The 17,473-nt window shown below is 47.5% G+C and overlaps 1 protein-coding gene across 1 annotated transcript in view; it reads right to left on the minus strand.

Moving 5' to 3' along the window:
- Positions 1-17,473, minus strand: part of LOC138671659 (autism susceptibility gene 2 protein homolog) — a 1,859,492-nt gene that overhangs the window by 218,570 nt on the left and 1,623,449 nt on the right. The window lies entirely within an intron of this gene.

The following is a 17,473-nucleotide window of genomic DNA, read 5'->3' on the forward strand; positions in this document are numbered from 1 at the left end:
CACATGGCTGTAGGCAATTTTAAATTGGTTCCAGGGGTACACGGGCAGCAGTGGTGTGGTCAGTGGAGGCCTAGTGGAAGGAGTGACCGCAGACAGGCATCGAAGGCCTAAAATGAAACAATTGGGCTGGCTGTAGGCAATTTTAAATTGGTTCCAGGGGTACACGGGCAGCAGTGGTGTGGTCAGTGGAGGCATATTGTAAGGAGTGACCGCAGACAGGCATCGAAGGCCTAAAATAATAACACATGGCTGTAGGCAATTTTAAATTGGTTCCAGGCGTACACGGGCAGCAGTGGTGTGGTCAGTGGAGGCCTAGTGGAAGGAGTGACCGCAGACAGGCATCGAAGGCCTAAAATAATAACACATGGCTGTAGGCAATTTTAAATTGGTTCCAGGGGTACACGGGCAGCAGTGGTGTGGTCAGTGGAGGCCTAGTGGAAGGAGTGACCGCAGACAGGCATCGAAGGCCTAAAATAATAACACATGGCTGTAGGCAATTTTAAATTGGTTCCAGGGGTACACGGGCAGCAGTGGTGTGGTCAGTGGAGGCCTAGTGGAAGGAGTGACCGCAGACAGGCATCGAAGGCCTAAAATAATAACACATGGCTGTAGGCAATTTTAAATTGGTTCAAGGGGTTCACGGGCAGCAGTGGTGTGGTCAGTGGAGGCCTAGTGGAAGGAGTGACCGCAGACAGGCTTCGAAGGCCTAAAATAATAACACATGGCTGTAGGCAATTTTAAATTGGTTCCAGGGGTACACGGGCAGCAGTGGTGTGGTCAGTGGAGGCCTAGTGGAAGGAGTGACCGCAGACAGGCATCGAAGGCCTAAAATAATAACACATGGCTGTAGGCAATTTTAAATTGGTTCAAGGGGTACACGGGCAGCAGTGGTGTGGTCAGTGGAGGCCTAGTGGAAGGAGTGACCGCAGACAGGCTTCGAAGGCCTAACATAACAAAAATGTCAATACAATGGTATTGTCAGTGGCAGGCATTGAAGGATGTCAGCGCATAGACTAAACATTGGTGGAGCTGTGAGATAATTTTGCAAGTGGTAGAGCACTGTTTGAGCTGGGGGGGGGGAACTGTCTTGTGGCCGGTGGTACAGGCCCAGGGCCCCTCATATTACAACGGTGTGTCTGATGTTGGGTGCGCACCACCACCGCCAGAGACACTTTATTGTACTAGGAGGGACCCAGTGGCAGTGCCGTCGACCAAAAGCGGGCACACCCACCTCTTCAGACAAACAGCACTCTCACGGGTGCTGTCGCCAAGTGTCGATACCACGGCCCCGTGTGGGGAGTTTGGCCATTTAGTGAGGTGTAAACATGTCGTATGCTGGACAATCAGGTGCAGAAAATTACGAGATTGGAAAAGGCATTCAGAATAGTCCACAGGCAAGACCTTTTCATAGGAAAGCTAGGTGTCAGCCGGGCAAGGTGGGGCAAAAGATTTCGAAATCCAGTTGTGGTTCATTTTAATGAAGGTTAGATCATCTACATTTTGGGTAGCCAGACGAGTCCTTTTTTCTGTTAGTATTGAACCTGCAGCACTGAATACTCTTTCTGATAGGACACTAGCTGCCGGGCAAGCAAGCTCCTGCAATGCATATTCTGCCAATTCTGGCCAGGTGTCTAATTTTGATGCCCAGTAATCAAATGGGAATGACGGTTGAGGGAGAACATTGATAAGGGATGAAAAATAGTTTGTAACCATACTGGACAAATGTTGTCTCCTGTCACTTTGAATTGATGCTGCAGTACCTGTCCTGTCTGCGGTCATAGCAAAATCACTCCACAACCTGGTCAGAAAACCCCTCTGGCCAACGCCACTTCTGATTTCTGCCCCTCTAACTCCTCTGGTCTGCTGGCCCCTGCAGCTCGTGTGAGAACGATAACGGGCGCTGTGTGCAGGGAATGCCAGAAGCAAACGGTCAACAAGAGTTGATTGTTTGGTTGCTAATATTAGTTCCAAGTTCTCATGTGGCATTATATTTAGCAATTTGCCTTTATAGCGAGGATCAAGGAGGCAGGCCAACCAGTAATCGTCATCGTTCATCATTTTAGTTATGCGTGTGTCCCTTTTGAGGATACGTAAGGCATAATCCGCCATGTGGGCCAAAGTTCCAGTTCTCAAATCTGCGGTTGTGCTTGGTTGAGGGGCAGTTTCAGGCAAATCCACGTCACTTGTGTCCCTCCAAAAACCAGAACCCGGCCTTGCCGCGCCACCAATTTCCAGTGGCCCCGGAAAAGCTTCCTCATTAAAAATATAATCATCCCCATCATCCTCCTCATCCTCCTCCTCCTCTTCGCCCACTAACTCGTCCTGTACACTGCCCTGGCCAGACAATGGCTGACTGTCATCAAGGCTTTCCTCTTCCTCAGCTGCAGACGCCTTAGGGGGATGCTCATGCTTATTATGGCGTTGTCTGCACTAACCAGCCGTGTGCATTCCTCAAAACACTGAAGGACTTGACACATGTCTTGAATCTTCGACCACTGCACACCTGACAACTCCATGTCTGCCATCCTACTGCCTGCCCGTGTATGTGTATCCTCCCACAAAAACATAACAGCCCGCCTCTGTTCGCACAGTCTCTGAAGCATGTGCAGTGTTGAGTTCCACCTTGTTGCAACATCTATGATTAGGCGATGCTGGGGAAGGTTCAAAGAACGCTGATAGGTCTGCATACGGCTGGAGTGTACGGGCGAACGGCGGATATGTGAGCAAAGTCCACGCACTTTGAGGAGCAGGTCGGATAACCCCGGATAAGTTTTCAGGAAGCACTGCACCACCAGGTTTAAGGTGTGAGCCAGGCAAGGAATGTGTTTCAGTTGGGAAAGGGAGATGGTAGCCATGAAATTCCTTCCGTTATCACTCACTACCTTGCCTGCCTCAAGATCTACAGTGCCCAGCCACGACTGCGTTTCTTTCTGCAAGAACTCGGACAGAACTTCCGCGGTGTGTCTGTTGTCGCCCAAACACTTCATAGCCAATACAGCCTGCTGACGTTTGCCAGTAGCTGCCCCATAATGGGAGACCTGGTGTGCAACAGTGGCAGCTGCGGATGGAGTGGTTGTGCGACTGCGGTCTGTGGACGAGCTCTCGCTTCTGCAGGAGGAGGAAGAGGAGGAGGAGGGGGTGCGAACGGCTACAGCCAACTGTTTCCTAGACCGTGGGCTAGGCAGAACTGTACCAAACTTGCTGTCCCCTGTGGACCCTGCATCCACAACATTCACCCAGTGTGCCGTGATGGACACGTAACGTCCCTGGCCATGCCTACTGGTCCATGCATCTGTTGTCAGGTGCACCTTTGTGCTCACAGATTGCCTGAGTGCATGGACGATGCGCTCTTTAACATGCTGGTGGAGGGCTGGGATGGCTTTTCTGGAAAAAAGTGTCGACTGGGTAGCTCGTAGCGTGGTACAGCGTAGTCCATCAGGGCTTTGAAAGCTTCGCTTTCAACTAACCGGTAGGGCATCATCTCTAACGAGATTAGTCTAGCTATGTGGGCGTTCAAACCCTGTGTACGCGGATGCGAGGCTAAGTACTTCCTTTTTCTAACCATAGTCTCATGTAGGGTGAGCTGGACTGGAGAGCTGGAGATCGTGGAACTAGCGGGGGTGCCGGTGGACATGGCAGACTGAGAGACGGTGGGAGATGGTATTGTTGCCGCCGGTGCCCTAGATGCAGTGTTTCCTACTACGAAACTGGTGATTCCCTGACCCTGACTGCTTTGGCCTGGCAAAGAAACCTGCACAGATACTGCAGGTGGTGCGGAAAATGGTGGCCCTACACTGCCGGAAGGGATGTTGCGTTGCTGACTAGCTTCATTGGCCGAGGGTGCTACAACCTTAAGGGATGTTTGGTAGTTAGTCCAGGCTTGCAAATGCATGGTGGTTAAATGTCTATGCATGCAACTTGTATTGAGACTTTTCAGATTCTGTCCTCTGCTTAAGGTAGTTGAACATTTTTGACAGATGACTTTGCGCTGATCAATTGGATGTTGTTTAAAAAAATGCCAGACTGCACTCTTTCTAGCATCGGATACCTTTTCAGGCATTGCAGACTGAGCTTTAACCGGATGGCCACGCTGTCCTCCAACAGGTTTTGGCTTTGCCACGCGTTTTGGGCAAGATACGGGCCCGGCAGATGGAACCTGTTGCGATGTTGATGCCTGCTGCGGCCCCTCCTCCTCCGCTTCAGAACTGCTGCCGCCTGCACCCTGTTCCCCCAATGGCTGCCAATCGGGGTCAAGAACTGGGTCATCTATTACCTCTTCTTGTAGCTCGTGTGCAACTTCGTCTGTGTCACCGTGTCGGTCAGTGGTATAGCGTTCGTGATGGGGCAACATAGTCTCATCAGGGTCTGATTCTTGATCATTACCCTGCGAGGGCAATGTTGTGGTCTGAGTCAAAGGACCAGCATAGTAGTCTGGCTGTGGCTGTGCATCATTGCACTCCATGTCAGATTCAACTTGTAATGGGCATGGACTGTTAACTGCTTCACTTTCTAAGCCAGGGACGGTATGTGTAAAGAGCTCCATGGAGTAACTCGTTGTGTCGCCTGCTGCATTCTTCTCTGTTGTTGTTTTTGCTGAAGAGGACAAGGAAGCGACTTGTCCCTGACCGTGAACATCCACTAACGACGCGCTGCTTTGACATTTACCAGTTTCACGAGAGGAGGCAAAAGAGCTAGAGGCTGAGTCAGCAAGATAAGCCAAAACTTGCTCTTGCTGCTCCGGCTTTAAAAGCGGTTTTCCTACTCCCAGAAAAGGGAGCGTTCGAGGCCTTGTGTAGCCAGACGACGAACCTGGCTCCACAGCTCCAGACTTAGGTGCAATATTTTTTTTCCCACGACCAGCTGATGCTCCACCACTACCACTACCCTCATTACCAGCTGACAATGAACGCCCCCGGCCACGACCTCTTCCACCAGACTTCCTCATTGTTTTAAAAACGTAAACAAACTAACGGTATTTGTTGCTGTCACACACCTTACACGGTGAGCTATAACTTCAGTATGATTTAGCTACCCCTTTACAGGTGAGTGAGACCACAACGAAAATCAGGCACAATGTTACACACTCTGTTGTTGGTGGCAACAAATGAGAGAGATGCCACACACGCAGGACTGTCACTGAAGCACAAATGTAAATATTAATCTCCCACTGATTTGTTTTTGTTTTTTTTTCAGGGAGACTTTAGGAAAAAAAAATAAAAGAATAAAATGATTTTTTCCGGAAGAATTTAGAAACCAAATAAAATAAAATGATTTTTTCAGGGAGAATTTAGAAAACAAATAAAACAAAAAAAGGCTTTCTATGGCCCACTGAGTGAGAGATGACGCACACAGGAGTCAGGAGTGGCACACAAGCCCAGAGGCCAATATTTATCTCCCACTGATTGATGTAGTGATTTTTTCAGGTAGATTTTGGAACCCAAATCAAGCTAAAAAAATAATAGGCTTTCTATGGCCCACAATTGGAGAGAGAGAGAGAGAGATGGCACACCCAGGAGTCAAGACTGGCACACAAGCAGAAAGGGCAATATTAATCTCCCACTGATTTGTTTTTTGTTTTTTTTTCAGGGAGACTTTAGGAAAAAAAATAATAGAATAAAATGATTTTTTCCGGAAGAATTTAGAAACCAAATAAAATAAAATGATTTTTTCAGGGAGAATTTAGAAAACAAATAAAACAAAAAAAGGCTTTCTATGGCCCACTGAGTGAGAGATGACGCACACAGGAGTCAGGAGTGGCACACAAGCCCAGAGGCCAATATTTATCTCCCACTGATTGATTTATTGATTTTTTCAGGTAGAATTTAGAACCCAAATCAACCAAAAACATAAATAGGCTTTCTATGGCCCACTATTTGTGAGAGAGATGGCACGCTCAGGACTGGCACACAAGCCCAGAGGCCAATATTAATCTCCCACTTTTTATTTTTTTTCAGGGAAAATTTATAAGCCCAATAAAAAAAAAATAAATAGGCTTTCTATGGCCCACTATCTGAGAGAGAGAGATGGCACGCTTAGGACTGGCACACAAGCCCAAAGGCCAATATTAATCTCCCTTTTTTTTTTCAGGGAGAATTTATAAAACCAAAAAAAAATAAATAAATAGGCTTTCTATGGCCCACTATTTGTGAGAGAGATGGCATGCTCAGGACTGGCACACAAGCCCAGAGGCCAATAATAATCTCCCACTTTTTTTTTTTTGTTCCAGGAAAAATTTATAAACCCAATAAAAAAAAAAAAAAATAGGCTTTCTATGGCCCACTATCTGAGAGAGAGAGATGGCACGCTTAGGACTGGCACACAAGCCCAAAGGCCAATATTAATCTCCCTTTTATTTTTCAGGGAGAATTTATAAAACCAAAAAAAAAAAAAAATAGGCTTTCTATGGCCCACTATTTGTGAGAGAGATGGCACGCTCAGGACTGGCACACAAGCCCAGAGGCCAATATTAATCTCCCACTTTTTTTTTTTTTGTTCCAGGGAAAATTTATAAACCCAATAAAAAAAATAATAAATAGGCTTTCTATGGCCCACTATCTGAGAGAGAGAGATGGCACGCTTAGGACTGGCACACAAGCCCAAAGGCCAATATTAATCTCCCACTGATTGATTTATTGATTTTTTCAGGTTGAATTTAGAACCCAAATAAAGCAAAAAAAAAAAAAAAGGGCTTTCTATGGCCCACTGAGTGAGTGATGATGCACACAGGAGTCAGGAGTGGCACACAAGCCCTGAGGCCAATATTTTTCTCCCACTGATTGATGTAGTGATTTTTTCAGGTAGATTTTATAACCCAAATCAAGCAAAAAAATAAATAGGCTTTCTATGGCCCACTGAGTGAGAGATGGCACACACAGGGATGACACTCTAGCAGAAACGTCAATCTTAATCTCCCACAAAAAAAAAAAAAAAAACAGGGAGTGTCCAACAATTACTATCTCCCTGCAGTAATCTCAGCCAGGTATGGCAGGCAGCAATAAGGAGTGGACTGATGCACAAATTAAATAAAAAGTGTGGACAAACAAAAAAGATAGCTGTGCAGAAAGGAAGGAACAAGAGGATTTGTGCTTTGAAAAAAGCAGTTGGTTTGCACAGCGGCGTACACACAGCAATGCAGCTATCAGGGAGCCTTCTAGGGCAGCCCAATGAGCTACAGCGCTGAGGGGAAAAAAAAAAATGTAGCTTCCACTGTCCCTGCACACCGAAGGTGGTGTTGGGCAGTGGAAATCGCTACAGCACAAGCGGTTTGGTGGTTAATGGACCCTGCCTAACGCTATCCCTGCTTCTGACGAAGCGGCAGCAACCTCTCCCTAAGCTCAGATCAGCAGCAGTAACATGGCGGTCGGCGGGAACGCCCCTTTATAGCCCCTGTGACGCCGCAGACAGCAAGCCAATCACTGCAATGCCCTTCTCTAAGATGGTGGGGACCAGGACCTATGTCATCACGCTGCCCACACTCTGCGTTTACCTTCATTGGCTGAGAAATGGCGCTTTTCGCGTCATTGAAACGCGACTTTGGCGCGAAAGTCGCGTACCGCATGGCCGACCCCGCACAGGGGTCGGATCGGGTTTCATGAAACCTGACTTTGCCAAAAGTCGGCGACTTTTGAAAATGAACGACCCGTTTCGCTCAACCCTACTGGCCACTTCAAAACTCTCCTGCTGTCACGGGTTTACCACGACAGAGAGCAGCCAGAAGAGCGCAGCATTTGATTTATCCTACTCTTGCACTGGTTAGAATCACTTCACCTTCTTATTAAACAGTATAAATTTCTTTTGGCAGTACTGTTCAGTAGGGACTTTTACTTTTATAGGATCGGGTCGGGTTTCACGAAACCCGACTTTTTCAAAAGTCGGGTCGAGTGAAATCGGCCGATCCTATAAAAAAGTCGGAGTCGGGGTCGGCCAAAACTCGAATCCCAATGCAGTGCATTGGGTTTCCAATGGTTCCCAGGGTCTGAAGGAGCGGAAACTCTCCTTCAGGCCCTGCGATCCATATTTAAGTGTAAAATAAAGAATTAAAATAAAAAATATCGCTATACTCACCCTCTGACGTGCCCTGGTACTAACCGGGAACCTTCCTTCCTTCGAATCAGTGCTTGCAGGACCTTGCGGTGACGTCGCGGTGACGTCGCGGCTTGTGATTGGTCACGCGGCCGCCCATGTGACCGCTCGCGCGACCAATCACAAGCCGCGACGTCACCGCGACGTCACGCAAGGTCCTGCAAGCGCTGATTCTTAGGAAGGAAGGCTGCCGGAAAGAAGAAGGGCGCGTCCGAGGGTGAGTATATTCCTATTAGGTATATACTCACCCTCGGATGCGCCCTTCTTCTTTCCGGCAGCCTTCCTTCCTAAGAATCAGCGCTTGCAGGACCTTGCGTGACGTCGCGGTGACGTCGCGGCTTGTAAATGGTCGCGCGAGCGGTCACATGGGCGGCCGCGCAACCAATCACAAGCCGCGACGTATTAGGTATTTACTCACCCTCGGAAGCGCCCTGCTTCTTTCCGGCAGCCTTCCTTCCTAAGAATCAGCGCTTGCAGGACCTTGCGTGATGTCGCGGTGACGTCGTGGCTTGTGATTGGTCGCGCGAGCGGTCACATGGGCGGCCGCATGACCAATCACAAGCCGCGACATCACCGCGACGTCACTGCAAGGTCCTGCAAGCGCTGATTCGAAGGAAGGAAGGTTCCCGGTTAGTACCAGGGCGCGTCAGAGGGTGAGTATAGCGATATTTTTTATTTTAATTCTTTATTTTACACTTAAATATGGATTCCGATACTGATTTCCGATATTGCAAACATATCGGAACTCGGGATCGGAATTCCGATACCAGATTCAGAAGATCGCCACTTTATGGCCAACCCCACACAGGGGTCGGGTCGGGTTTCATGAAACCCGACTTTGCCAAAAGTCGGCGACTTCTGAAAGTGGCCGACCCGTTTCGCTCAACCCTACTGTTCAGTTGAGAGCTCATGGAACGGTAAGGCCCTCAGCTGTGCACTATTAGCCACTCCCATCTCCTATAAAAACTGAGTCCTAGCTTTTGCTACATGGCTGGTGGTTGTTGATGGTTATTAGAGTAGGTGGATTTATCTATGACTGTTGCTAGGTTTTGATTGTGTGATAATTCCTTTCCTTCTCCTACTTTCGTTTAACGCCATCCTCCACTTCTAAGTGCATCCCTCTGTTGTGTGTGTATATTTGTATGTTTGGTATTATTCGTTACCCTTGTTCGGATTCCATTGTTAATCTGGTTGGTGTATTATGGTACACTACTACTCTCCTCTTCCATGGGTGGAAAAGAGTACAGACTGAGGGCGGGAACGTAGCCCCTGTATCTTCACCATGAGAAATAATACAGGGAACAGGGCGATCTAGGGTGCTTCTAGCTTTAGGGACAGGGAAGGAGCCCCTGGTCCCAGAACACCCAAAAACAGAGTCGAGACACCAGTGTTTTGTTCTGGATGCTTCTTGAAGTACCATATATTCCGGCATATAAGATGACTTTTTAACCCCTGAAAATCTTCTCAAAAGTCGGAGGGTTGTCTTGTAGGGTGGGTGCGGAGCAATCTGCGATCACTGTATATGGTGTTTGAGCGGTCCCGATGATGAGGTGAGAGGGCGCCTCACCAGGAAGGTGTAAGTAAAGCAAGCTGCAGGCATCCAGGACGCCTGGGGTATGGAAAAAAGAGAGAGAGAGCAACGCTGTGTCCTCTTTCACTCATCTGGCCTGCCCTTGTATCTTGTTAACTCCTTCTCTCCATCTCAGATCTTGCACATGTATGCCTGCGCCCCTTCACTGCAGTCCTCAGGAGCAAGATCTGAGAGTCAGAGAAGGAGGTAATAGGATACAAGTGAGGGCCAGATGGGTGATAGAGGTGTGTTTCTCTTGGCACAGCGATATAAACATTAGTGGATTTTTTAAATATGAATTTGTCAATTTCTACAATTTTTCCCCCAAAATTCGATTTGCGCGATCTCAATACTCTCAAACTGTAAATTGGTAAAAAAATACACATGGTGTAGAAGAGAGAGAAAGGACTCCACTGACTATAAGAGCTTACACTCTACAGGAGAGAGAACACTGCACTGACCATAATAGCTTCTGCACTATTGAAGAGAGATAGAGAGGACCCCACTGACCATAAGAGCTTACACTCTACAGGAGAAAGAGGATCCCGTTGACCATAAGAGCTTAAATACTATACTAGTAAACAAAAAAGAGAGATGAACCTCCTGATCATAAAAGATTACACACTATGGGAGAAAGAGACAGGGCTCCACTGACTATAAAATCTTACACTCTACAGAAGAGAGAAAGAGAAAGAAAGACACCACTGACCATAAAAGCTTAGTCTTTACTGGAGAGAGAGAGGCCCTACTAACTGCAAGAGAATACACTCTACAGAAGAGAGAGAAAGGACCCCACTGACGGTAAGAGATTCCACTCTACACAAGAAAGACCATGAGAGCTTACATATTTCAGAAGAGAGACACTTAATCACTCTGGAAATGGAAAATGACTCTGCCATGCAAACTGTCCTCCTCAGGGAACTGCTGATCTGTAATGGCCCTGGTACTGTACACACAGTGGCGTAACTACCGCGGTCGCAGCGGTCGCCACTGCGACGGGGCCCGGCAGGTCAGGGGCCCGCCGCCCGGCAGGTCAGACCGGCAGCGATTTTACTACATAGCGCCGGCCGGCCTCCAGCCGGCCCTTTAAATGTTCCTGTGCTAAGTTGCCCGCACTGACAAGGGCCGCCCACGGCGGCCGGCGTCAGTGCGGGTTGCGGGAGCAATGAGCATGGTCGCGGTCCTTGATCCTGCCGCCTGCGTGTGCTCGTCTGCTCGTCTGCTGCTGCCCTTGCGAGCGCGAGCAAGCAGGAGACCCCGTGATTTGAAAAAGCTTGCGTGCAATAGGGCGCGCGCCTCCACCTGTGTCTGACGCTGGCCGGCCCGAACCAGCGTCAGAGAAGACTGCTCGCCACGCCAATGCTGCCTGCGGGTCCGGGATCCTCTACCACCGACGCTGGGACGGTCCTCCACCTGTGTCTGACGCTGGCTGGCCTGAACCAGCGTCAGAGAAGACTGGTGTACACCAATGCTGCCTGGCTGCGGCCTGGATCCTGTACCGCCGACGCTGGGACCTCCACCTGTGTCTGACGCTGGCTGGCCGGCCTGAACCAGCGTCAGAGAAGACTGCTCTGCCTCTCACCAATGCTGCCAGCCTGCCTGGGATCCTCTACTGCCGATGCTGGGACCCGACCCACCTCAGCCCTTTATCCTACCGACCTCCCCCCATCTCAGGGACCTGGGTAAGTCCCAAGATGATTTTTTTTAAATGTGTATATACAGCAGTTGCACCTATATAATGTGTAAAGTCTGCTATATATACATTATATAGGTGATACTGCTGTATATAATCACCGTACCACCTATATAATGTATGTATAGCAGTTTATATACATTATATAGGGAATGCTGCTACTGATGTATATAGATTGTATAGGTGACACTGCGGTGTGTGTGTATATGTATATGTATATATATATATATATATATATATATATATATATACACACACACACACGTACATATATACACAGCAGTATCACCTATATAATGTATATACACATCAGTAGCAGTATTCACTATATAATGTATATAGACTGCTATACATACATTATATAGGTGATACAGTGATTATATACAGCAGTATCACCTATATAATGTGTATATATATCAGTCTATATACATTATATTGAAAATACCACTATTGATGTGTATATTCGTTATATAGGCCATACTGGTGTGTGTGTATATATACACACACATGTACATATATACACAGCAGTGTCACCTATATATAACGTATATACACATCAGTAGTAGTATTGCCTATAGAATGTATATAGACTGCTGTATATACAATATATAAGTGATACTGGCTGCTTCTGTATATAATGATAGTATCACCTATATAATGTATATACAGCAGTCTATATACGTTCTATAGGCAATACTACTACTGATGTGTATATACGTTATATATAGGTGATACTGCTGTGTATATATGTACGTGTGTGTGTATATATACACACACACCAGTATGGCCTATATAACGAATATACACATCAATAGTGGTATTTTTAATATAACGTGTGTGATATCTATAGTGTGTGTGTGATATCTGAAGTGCGTGTGTGTGTGTGTGTATGATATCTGTAGTGTGTGTGAGGCAGGGGCGTAACTACCACAGTCTGGCAAGTCAGGGGCCCAACAGGTCAGACGCACCCAACTCCCCCCGCCGCAGTGAACTATACCGGCGTTTATGATGCCCCATGTCCTAGTAGGTCCCCAGGTTCAGGTCATTGTGCTCCTCCGGGCCCCCCGTACACACCTTGTTCCTCCTCCCCTGGTCTCCCAATGCTCCTCATCTCCCAAGCATTCCCTGCCCATTGTCCCTGTGTGACTCGTCTGCCCTGCTCTCAAGTCTCCCCTGTCCCCTTTCTCACCATGTGTTCTCCATCTACCCTGTCCTTGTAATCCCTGTGCCCCCTTCTTCCCTCCTCCCCAGTCCCCCCGTCTTCCTCTGTCCCCTTGCAGCCCTTGCGTCCCTATCTACTCTGCCCTCTGAGTCCCCTTGTGTCCTCTTGTGCCTGTCTCCCTTGCACCCTAGTTCCCGTGTGTCCCATTGTGCCCTTCTCCCCTTCCTCCTAGTCCCTATGAGTCCCCTTGTGCTTCTATCCCTTGTCCCCGTGTGTAGCCTTGTCAGTGTCCCTTGCCCACTAGTCCCTGTGTGTCCCCTTGCGCCTGTCTCCCTTGTCCCCTTATGCTTGTGTCCCTTGTCCCCGTGTGCCAGTTTCCCTTGACCATTAGTCCCTGTGTGTCCCCTTGTCAGTCTCCCTGGCCATCTAGTCCCCATGTGCCCCTTGTGTCAATCTGCCTTGTCCACTAGTCCCCGTGTGTCCCCTTGTCAGTCTCCCTGGCCAACTAGTCCCTGTGTGTCCCCTTGTGCCAGTCTCCTTTGTCCCCTTGTGTCAGTCTCCCTTGCCCACTAGTCCCCTTGTAACCTTCTCCCCTGCCTCCTAGCCCCCATGTGTCTGTCTTCCTTGCTCCCTAGCCCCCCTATGTTACCCTTGTGCCTGTCTCCACTACCCCCCTTGTGTCCTTGTCCCCTGCCCCCTAGTCACCATTTGCTCATGTCTTTCTCACTGCCCCTGTATGGAGGGGCTGCATTACACTATGAGGAGGGCTGCATTATATTCTATGGGGGTTACATTGTATTGTATAGCAGGGCTGCAGTATACTCTGTGGGGTGGATGTATTATACTATATGTGGGCTGCATTATACTGAATCGAGGACTATGGGGAATATATTATACTATATGAAGAACTATGGTGCATCATACTATGGGAAGTGAATTGTACAACATGGATGACGATGGCGGTGCATTATACTATATGGAGCACTATGAGCAGTGTATTATACTATACGGAGCACTACGAAGATTGTATTATGCTATATGGAGCACTATGAGGAGTGTATTTTAATATACGGAGGAGTGTATTATACTATATGGAGGACTGAGCAGTGTATTATGCTATATTGAGCACTATGAGGAGTGTGTTTTAATATACGGAGGAGTGTATTATACTATATGGAGGACTGAGGAGTGTACAATACTATATGGGGGACTATGGGGAGTGTATTATACTATAAGGAGTACTATGGGGGTGCATTATACTTCTTATATGGATCCCCATGACTTCTATGTTAGCCCCTGATGAGTATAATGGTTTATTTTCTTTTATACATTACATAACAATGGCAGTACAGGGGACAAATATATGCCAGGATGCGGCACTGGATAGTTATGCAACTGAGGTCACACTATACAACTTTGCAATAAAGCTATAGTGTGCAACATTAATAGGGAAAATGTGAATTTGGGTGGAAAATATTTTGGCATGGTGGGGGGCCCCATTTGAAAGTTCGCACCGGGGCCCATAACTTTGTAGTTACGCCACTGTGTACACATCTGCATAAGGTATGATAATCTGTAAATGGCCATAGTTCCAGGGTATTATGAAGAATCCTGTGTGGCCACACAAAACATTTGCCTGCTCTCTGATGGTTCAACAGTGAGATAAATGGACGTGTGAGGGGGGCAAGATTAATTTTTTTCAAACCAGCAGACAAATTGTTCGAATTTGCTTGAGACAGCAAATTTCAAGAATTTCGATTCAAAGTCAGTCTTTCATGGATTGATCTGCTCATCTCTATGTTACATAGTTATACACTGGGGAAAATAAGTATTTAATACACTGCTAATTGTGCAACTTTTCCCACCTACAAAGAATGGAGAGGTCTGTAATTTTTATTGTAGGTACACTTCAGCTATGAGAGACAGAATTTAAAAAAATCCAGAAAATCACATTGTATTATTTTTACATAATTAATTTGGATTTTATTGTATGAAAGAAGAATCCTAATACAATAGAAAAACAGAATGTAATATTTGGTACACAAACCTTTGTTTGCAATTACAGAGGTCAGACGATTGTAGTTCTTGACCAAGTTTGTACACAATCCAGCAGAGATTTTGGCCTACTCCTCGATACAGATCTTCTTCAGATCTTTAAAGTTTCTGGGCTCTTGCTGGGCAACATTGAGTTTCACTTCCCTCTAAAGATCTTCTTTCGAGATCAGGTCAGAAGATTGAGTAGGCCATTCCAGGACCTTGAAATGCTTTTGATGAAGCCAATCCTTAGTTGCCCCAGCTGTATATTTTGGGTCATTGACATGCTGGAAGACCCAGCTACTGACCCATCTTCAATGCTCTTACTGAGGGAGGAGGTGTTAGGAGTCGAGTTTCCTCTGCTGCACATGGGGAATCTCGATCCGTGTCTGCTGCAGTCTCCCATTCTGCATCGGCCGCAGTGGAGCCTGCTCAGCGGAGACGTCGCTCCCAGCATCTCGCTGAGACTGGTACTGTGCAAAGGGTTACTACTGCCTATTACTGCCTACTAGAACCTGAAGACCCACCTCTTCAGACAAGCCTACAACCTGCAGTAACCACCGATCGACCAATCCGCTGCATGACCAGCTCTACCCTCACCTACTGTATTCTCACCCATCCCTTGTAGATTGTGAGCCTTCGCGGGCAGGGTCCTCATTCCTCCTGTACCAGTTATGACTTGTATTGTTTAAGATTATTGTACTTGTTTTTATTATGTATACCCCTCCTCACATGTAAAGCGCCATGGAATAAATGGCGCTATAACAATAAATAATAATAATAATAATAATAATAATACTGCCTCTCCAGGCTCTGCTATTGTACCCTGCACTGATCTGCAGCGAGCAGGCTTTTCTGAGACTAAGTCCTGCTTTGCACACACTGAGCATGCCAAGGGCAAGATCTCTCAATGGAGATCTAGGGTCACATGCTCAGGTACTGCTGCAAATCCATTGGTCCTTCTTTGAAGGGTTCTGAACGTGCTGCAGCTATATAAGCTTCGCATGACCGCACGGCCATGCGCTAGTATACATTTGTAAACGTGTGTGTGTTGTGAGTGAAAGTCGCTCTTTAAAATCCCCTCCCTATTGGATGACTGTTCGCGGAAGGTGGATGATTGCTATCTAGCGCCCGACTTAGCCACCAGCACGTTACGCACCATATAGCGTCTACTTGCTGTGACCGCCAGTGTGGCGCCGTGCGCTTTCACAGCGCTTTCCTGACCCAAGCCTGGGTGGTTAATGGCGTCCGCCAGTGCGGCACCGCATGCACTCTCATGCATCTTTAATTATTATTTTGGTTACGCTGACACCCCATTAGCGGTGTCGAGCGCAAGTAGTCTAGACGGACTCGGATCCCAAGTCTTGGGACTGAGCTCGGTGACTCCTTGCTTGCGCTCTTGTGTGCGGTACCGTGGCCCTGTGACTTAACAGGGTTCGCTTCCTTCACACAGGGTGAAGTTAACCCGTGTGTGTATTCATATTCTACCGCCATATAGTGCCGCCATTTACTTAGCAGCAGGTTCTTTCCTGCACGGTGGATCCCGGGTGGCGAACGCACCAATCTTACTTAATAAATATATTCGGTGCGTTCCGCCAACCCTAACAGGAGGTTTTTGGCTAAAATCTCAAGATACATGACCTCATCCATCCTTGTTTCAATACAATGCAGTCATCCTGTCCCCTTTGCTGAAGAGCACCTGCAAAGTATGATGTTTCTCCACCATGCTTCATGTTTGGTACAGTGTTTGTTAGGTGTTGAGTTTCCACCACTGCACAGGGGGAATCTCTAACTGCCTTCACTACGGTCTCCCATTCTTCTTCAGCAGCAGTGGAGCATGCTCAGTGGAGACGTCGGTCCCAGTGTCTGGCTCAGTCAGATACTGTGCACTTGGTTACTGCCGATCTTACAGGCTCAGCCATTGTAACCACCATTGTTCAGCGGCGAGCAGACGCTCTTGAGACTAAGTCCTGCTTTTCCTCCACTGAGCATGCCCATGGGATGACCTCTCTTTAGAGGTCGGGGGTCACATGCTCAGGTCCTGAAGCAGTTCCTATTGTACCACTAGGAAGGTCCTGGAGAGCTTTCTCTATAAAAGGTTTGCATGTCCGCACGGCCATGCGCTAGTATCAACTTATGTTCTTGTGATTGAGCTTAGCTACTTTGTGGTCTGCATCAGCATGTGCTCAGGGTCAGCTGTATAGCCACTAGAATTCCAGCACCTCCAGAGAGGAGTATGTGTGTGTGAATTTAGGGCTGGCGTATAGCCACTAGAATTCCGGCACCTCCGGAGAGGAGTTGTTTGTGTGCTGTTGCTGACTGTATGACCACTATATGCTACCTGCTCCCTTAGTCAGCTATGATCCTCTAGGAGGTTAACAGAGCACAGTGCTACCTTTAATCCTGGCAACTCTGTGAAGCAACAGAGTTTGCTCCTATACAGACCGGGTGATGGAACCTGTGTCCATTCAGGCGTAGTACCACCATATAGTGCGGCCATTTACTAGCAGCAGGTTCCACTCCTGCACGGTGGACCCTGGGCTGTGAATGCACCTATACTATCTCCATATTTACTCGGTGCGTTCCGCCTGCCCTAACAGTGTTCTTGAGGTTGAACTCATCTTTCTTCTTCCTCTGTACACGACTAGTGGAGTTGATACCAAAAAAGTTCTATTTTGGTCTCATCTGACCACATGCCACTTTCCCACCATCATCCAGATGGTCATTGGCAAACTTCAAGCAGGCCTGGACATGCGCTGGTGAGAGCAGGGCACTTTGGTTGCCTTGAAGAATTTTAATCAATGACGGTGTAGTGTGTTACTAACAGTACTGACCTTTTTCAGAATCATCCTTACCCCACAAGGCGAGATCTTGCATGGAACTCCAGATCGAGGAAGATTGACAGTCATCTTGTGTTTCTTCCATTTTCTAA

This window comes from Ranitomeya imitator, chromosome 3 (genome assembly GCF_032444005.1).
Source record: "Ranitomeya imitator isolate aRanImi1 chromosome 3, aRanImi1.pri, whole genome shotgun sequence".
NCBI lineage: Eukaryota > Metazoa > Chordata > Amphibia > Anura > Dendrobatidae > Ranitomeya > Ranitomeya imitator.